Genomic DNA, 6,000 nt, shown 5'->3' on the forward strand with positions numbered 1-6,000 from the left:
GGGCACGGGGTGCTGGGAGGCCGTGAAGGGATGAGGGGCTGCGGAGGCCCAGACGGGACAAGGCAGTGGGAAGGCACGAGGGGCATGTGTGAGGGAGTGGGTGGCAGGAGGTTCCAAGGGGACAGAAGGCCCTGGAGGAGCCGGGGTGGTGGGAAGCCCTGAGGAATCGGGTGTCAGAGGCCATAAGCAGCCCCCGGGCAGCCGCCTGGTCCCTTACACCTGGCTGCTCCGGTGCTGCCCCAAAATGTCCCCCAGGCCTGCAGCAGAAGGCCTGGAGGCTGGGACATCACCCCAGCGGGAGGGTGGGGACAGCCCGAGGTGCCCAGGCTGGGCTGGCTGGGGACATGGAGGGCAGGGAGTGCTGCCAGGCCATGGCCACTGGGTGCCTCCAGGAAGGGGCAGTGGGCAGAGGCAGGGCTGGCGGCCAGCCCGGGCCCTCGCGGCTGCCCAGGCCATGCTGCTGTGACTGAGGCCCCCCTGACACAGAGCTCGGGGCCCACAGAGCTGCTGCCACCATGGGGAGGGTGGCGATGTCTCCTCCGGCAGGGCTGCCCAGTGGCTGCTGCCCAAGTGGCTCTGGAGCCCGCAGAAACAGCAGCAGAGTGTGCCCAGGAACAGCAGCAGCCCCAACGTCGGCACCTGCGTGCTGAGGCGTCCGCAGCAGCCAGGTGCCAAACAGGGGGAGGCTGTGGGCACAATTGCCTTTGCTTTGGCAAAAGGCTTCAGCAGAGTTGGCCACAATGGCATTCTCTTCACTTGCAGCCTCACAGCAACGCTTGCCAGCTTCAGCTGCAGCCCGTGCCTGTGACTGACTTGGATGGCCGTGCTTGAGGCTGAGCTCGCCTTCCACACTCAGGTGTCCCAAGGCAGCGGCACTGGCACCATCCTGAGAAAGAGAGAGAGAGAGAGAGAGAGAGAGTCTGATGGGGCAGGAGCCCTGTGCTGCAGCTGCCCTCCCTCTCTTCTGTCCAGGCACCTTAAAGACACATGAAACCAAATCCTGGACTTGCTTGGAACAAAGGAAGAAGCAGCATGTGCTGAAAAAAAGCAGGGACTTACACGGCTCAGTTTTGCTCTCCACTTGGGCAATCCCAGAATCCCTGAGCACTTGGTGTTGCAAAGTAGCATCAACATCATCCAGTCTCCAGCCACCCTGCCATGGGCACAGGTGGTGTGCAGGCACAGGTGTCACTAGAATTGGGAGAACACTTTTCCATGTTGACCTTTTCCTCTCCTGGATTTCAAGCAGAGATGAAAACATCATCTGGTGAATGACAGGTGAATAGTGTAGCTCACAGAACTAGGAGTAGGAGTCTCCAGTGGCCCATGGTGTGTCCATTCAACCATTGTTAGATTGTCCAGTTGGAGCTCAGCGCGGTGCAGCCCGGGCACAGGCACCAGGCTGGTCCATTTCAGCATCCCAAAGTCTTGGTGGCTCCCTGTGCACCCATTGTCTCCTGAATCCATTCTTGAACTCCCAGTTACTGCTGTGCTGGACATGAGAACACAGGAACAGCTTGTTTGGCTCATTCTTGCCTTTGCTGCTCCTGCCTAAAGGAATCATCAGGACTATATGCTGATGGAATGGGATCGCCGAACAGCAGGGACTTTGTAGAGTCTGAAACTAAAACCTTGTCTGACTGTTCAGACACTCTAAAATCACGGGTGAGAATGACAGCTTTGGTATGGAAGAATCCTAGAAATCTTGACTTGTGATTTTTCTTGTCAAGGCTTTTAATGCCAATGTGGAAACTACCAAAATATTCAAACTTGTTTTCATTGGCAACCCCTTTGAAATGGCATCAGCACACCTCCAGGGGACAGGGTATGACAGTGGGGACAGTACTTGGCAGCTCATGGCTTCAGATGTGGGAGGCAGATATTTTTCCTAGGTACACATTTAAGTTCGAGTTTTCTCATGGTTTGGATTGACTGGTCATTGCAGGTAACTTTAATCAATGCAAAAGGATGTAAAAGCAGAGTTTCTGGAGAATGTGCACTAGGGAGGAAATAGGGAGAAAACCTTGAACACAGCCAGCAGGCTCTGGAAAAATTTATAAAAGTTAAAATTAAAAATAGATGTAGCTTTGTGACTGTTCAGACAGGACTCTTTGTGTCTGGAGGTGATCGTAAAACATTTTAAAATCTTAGGAAATTCGGGAACTCAGAAAGAAAGTTAGGCTTGGCAAGCCCTGGGAAAAGTAGGCCCGGAGAAATGTTAGGCCTTGTGCTTGCTAAAGATCATGTGAAACTGCACCTGTGTAATCAATATATGATAAATGATAGAATTGTTAGATGTGATTAGATATAATTATTGTTTAAAGAACATGAGGAACAATGTTAGGGGGCTGGGGTGGGATAATGAGAAATTCATGCTTGGGTAAAAACAATGCATACAATAGAACAATGTAAGTTTAATAATTAATATCTAAGTTGTATAACGATAGAGTATAAAACATGTTCAACTCAAAAACAAATCGGGTCAGATTTGGGTCTGTGATCCTGCTCCAGCCGGCACCGAGGGATTCTTGGGGAGCCCATCGGCCGCGACCGCCTGCGCTGCTCACAGCGTCCCCAGGAGAAGAGGTAAGGTGCTTTCACTTTGGTTTGGGTGCCTGCCAATAAGACGCAGCAAAAGCTGCGCTTGGTTGGGCTAAAGGAATTCCTGTTGGGATTGCCTGGGCGCCGTCCGTCAGACGACTGCGAAAGCGTTGCAGGTTCGGCATTTGTGGTGTATTGTAGTTGTGACATGGAGAAGCTTAAAGGGGTTTTGGGCAGCAATGCTCTCATAGCAGGTACTTCTCCTTTGGGGTGCTTATTAGCACATTGGAAACAAGGTCACTTTGGGGAAGAATTACATAAGGCTGAAGTGATTTTGGTGAGATCTCCCCATGGAAAAAGACCTTTGTGACAGTGTCTCATCTGTTGGTAGCTATAACCTCTCTCTTTCTTTACTTTGTTTTCTTTCTCCTCTCTCTCTCTCTCACTACCTCTCCTCTATCATATAGTCTTTGTTATCACTAAAATAAATGTACATTATTGCTGTTGTGATTTAAACTGAAATCCCTTGTGTCCTTTTTGCACTCTGAGATCAAGGAAACGTCTCGCGACTCCCACTGGCGTAAGCGAATCGTGACATTTAAACTGGAGTCACGGACAGGATTTCTGACAGACAGAAGGGGCTGCAGGTTTGTTGTGCAGTCTGTATTAGGGGAAAGATGTTTTGCTCCAGCCGCACCCAGCCCGACACTCCCAAGAGAGTGAGCGGTGTCTAGAAAGCAAGGGGGGCAACTCGAATTTACCGCAAACTGCACACGCCGAGGTGAAAAGCACCCCACACTCACTTGAGGGCTCTGTCTGCAGAATTTCACAAAAGATCTCTTAGTGCAAAAGGGTGGGAATGTTTTTGTTGTTGTTGTGTGTGTGAATTTTGAGTGCTCGGTGTAGCAAAGAGACAATCAGAATTTTAAACTGAAAGAGTGCCTCCCAAGCAGATTTGGTCTTTTTACCCACACAGGGAAGCAAAAAGCAGTGTGTGTGTGTGGGTGTGTGTGTGTGTGTGTGTGTATAATTGAAGTTTATACCTCCCTGTAGTGGTTTTCCCTTTGTAAAAATGACTGAAAAGGGCAGTGCAGAAGTTAAAGCTGCATTTTATGCTCTGTTAGCAAAACACAATGCCAGACCTTCTCCAAGAGGGGAAAAGTGGGCGCTTAGTTCCTGGTTTAATTTGGAAAATGTGATTGATAGAGTATGTTCTTTACAAGGTGAAAGAAAATTTAAACTGGGCAAAAATAAAATACTCTGCTCAGTTTTGGGAGCTTGTTTTACAGCAGCTCTAGAAACTGGCTTTAGGCAAAGAAGTGAGGAAAGAACTAGAATAGACTCCCTCCAGAACCTAGTTGAAATTTTGCAAAAACAATTCAATGAAGAAAAGAGTAAGATCCATCTGTTGTGAGCAGCCCTCCAGGATGAAAATTCAAAAATGCTGACTCGCTAAAAGAAACAGAAGAGGGGGAAACCCCTCTCCTGAATCAAATTTACCCTCCAAAAGAGCTAATTCATTCCAGTAGAAATGATGGACCTGTAAAAATGGCAGAAGAAAAATCAGAGAAAGCAAAGGTGTTAGATGCATTGGTTCTCTTAAGGAAAACCCAGACAAGAGAAAAGAAATCTCTCACTGCCAGTATTGGTGGTCACTGGAGATAAAGAAGGGGGTCCCCAGCAAGGTAATAGATGGCTTCTCACTTCAAAGTTGAGTGAAGTTGTTTCTAATTGGCACTGTCCCAAGTTCATTGTATGGAATGCCCCATTGGATAACCCAGCACAGCTCCACAGGCTCTGGGCTGTGAGCCAAAGCCGTCTCCTTCTCAGCTTCTGGGAGTGGAGCCCAAAGAGCCTCAGAATCAGGGAAACTGGGAACTCTGCCTCTCCTGGGTGAGCAGAGAGGCAGAGGTTGCTTTTATTTCAAATGCTCACTAGAGATAACAAAACTGGACACATACTGATTACAGCAATAGTGTGTAGAGAATATTTGAACAGAAGGTGGGCATGATATTTTAGTAAAGGCCTGTCTTCACAAACCAGCCTTTGGTATAAGTTTTGATATTGAAGGCTCATGTCCTTGAAACTTTCCTGAAGCAGAGAGAATGAAGCAAAACAATATCCTTGTGTATAAGAGAAAAAATGTAAACCTGTGTGGATTAACCAAGAGTAACTTGCTTAGCCCGGGGACCCTGTAAAACCCTATAAAAGTGTGCTAAAGATAGAAATAAACTATGTTCTCCATACTTCTGTGAAGACTAGGCTGAATAGTCTGAGCTGTTTCTCCATAATAGTGGGTCCTATACATCCACTTTTTACTTTTGTAGTTAACACTGGAGCCCAAATTTCTGTGTTGACCAATAAGGACTGGTGCAGGATTTGAGAACAATAAATGGAACAACTAAAGATATTTACCCAGTGGTAGCTAATCCTTGCACATTGTTAACATCTATAAAAGAGAAATAGAAATGGTTTACTGTACTTGATTTAAAAGATTCCTTTTTCTGCATACCCCTTGAGAAAGAAAGCAGGAAACTGTTTGTCTTTGAATGGGAAAATCCAGAAAATAGAAGGAAAACTCAGCTCACTTGGACACGACTTCCACAAGGATACAAGAACAGTCCAACCCTATTTGGAAGCCAGCTGGGGAAGGAGCTGGAGATTTGGACCGAGAACGGGCAAGTACTGAGAAAACAATACCTGCTGTTACAGTATGTTGATGATATACTGATAGCTACAGAAGAGAAAACAACCTGCATAAAGGTACCAATTGAAATTTGAAATCTGCTGGGAATGGGAGGATATAAGGAGTCTAAAGAAAAGGCACAAATTGCCTGGCAGACTGTGATTTCCCTGGGATGTGAAATCTCACCAGGGCAATGTAAGCTGGGTACTAATTGTATTCAAGCTATTTGTGCTATTCCAGAACCCCAGAACGTGCATGAGCTGCGAGTCTTCCTTGGGATGACAGGGTGGTGCTGCCTGTGGATCATGGACTATGGACTAATTGCAAAAGCCCTGGATGAGGGGGATGAGTGCTGTGGAAAGTAAGAAGACTGCTGTCTGCTCAAGGTACACACATTAAACATCAAGATGCAGTCCTGCAATTGATAAAAGCAATACAAAACCTGAACAAGTAGCAATTATGCACTGCAAAGGACACCAATCAGGAAACTCCAAAATTTGTGAAGAAAATGGAAAAGCAGACTGGACAGCTCGACAGATTGCTTGAAAAGGGCAAAGAACAATGGCATTGATACCTTTAAAAGTTAATGTATCTCAATTTAATTTGCCTCCAAAACGAAAATATTCAATAGAAGATGAGAAATTGGGGCATTTGCTAAAAGTTTTGAGTTTTGAGACAATTTAGGGAATTTTGTGGGATTTTAATGGAATTTTGAGGGAAATTGAGGAGATTCAGGGAATTTCGTGTGATTTTTCTGGAATTTTGTCGACATT

Source organism: Cyanistes caeruleus, unplaced genomic scaffold (genome assembly GCF_971803275.1).
Source record: "Cyanistes caeruleus unplaced genomic scaffold, bCyaCae1.hap1.1 HAP1_SCAFFOLD_130, whole genome shotgun sequence".
NCBI classification, from domain to species: domain Eukaryota; kingdom Metazoa; phylum Chordata; class Aves; order Passeriformes; family Paridae; genus Cyanistes; species Cyanistes caeruleus.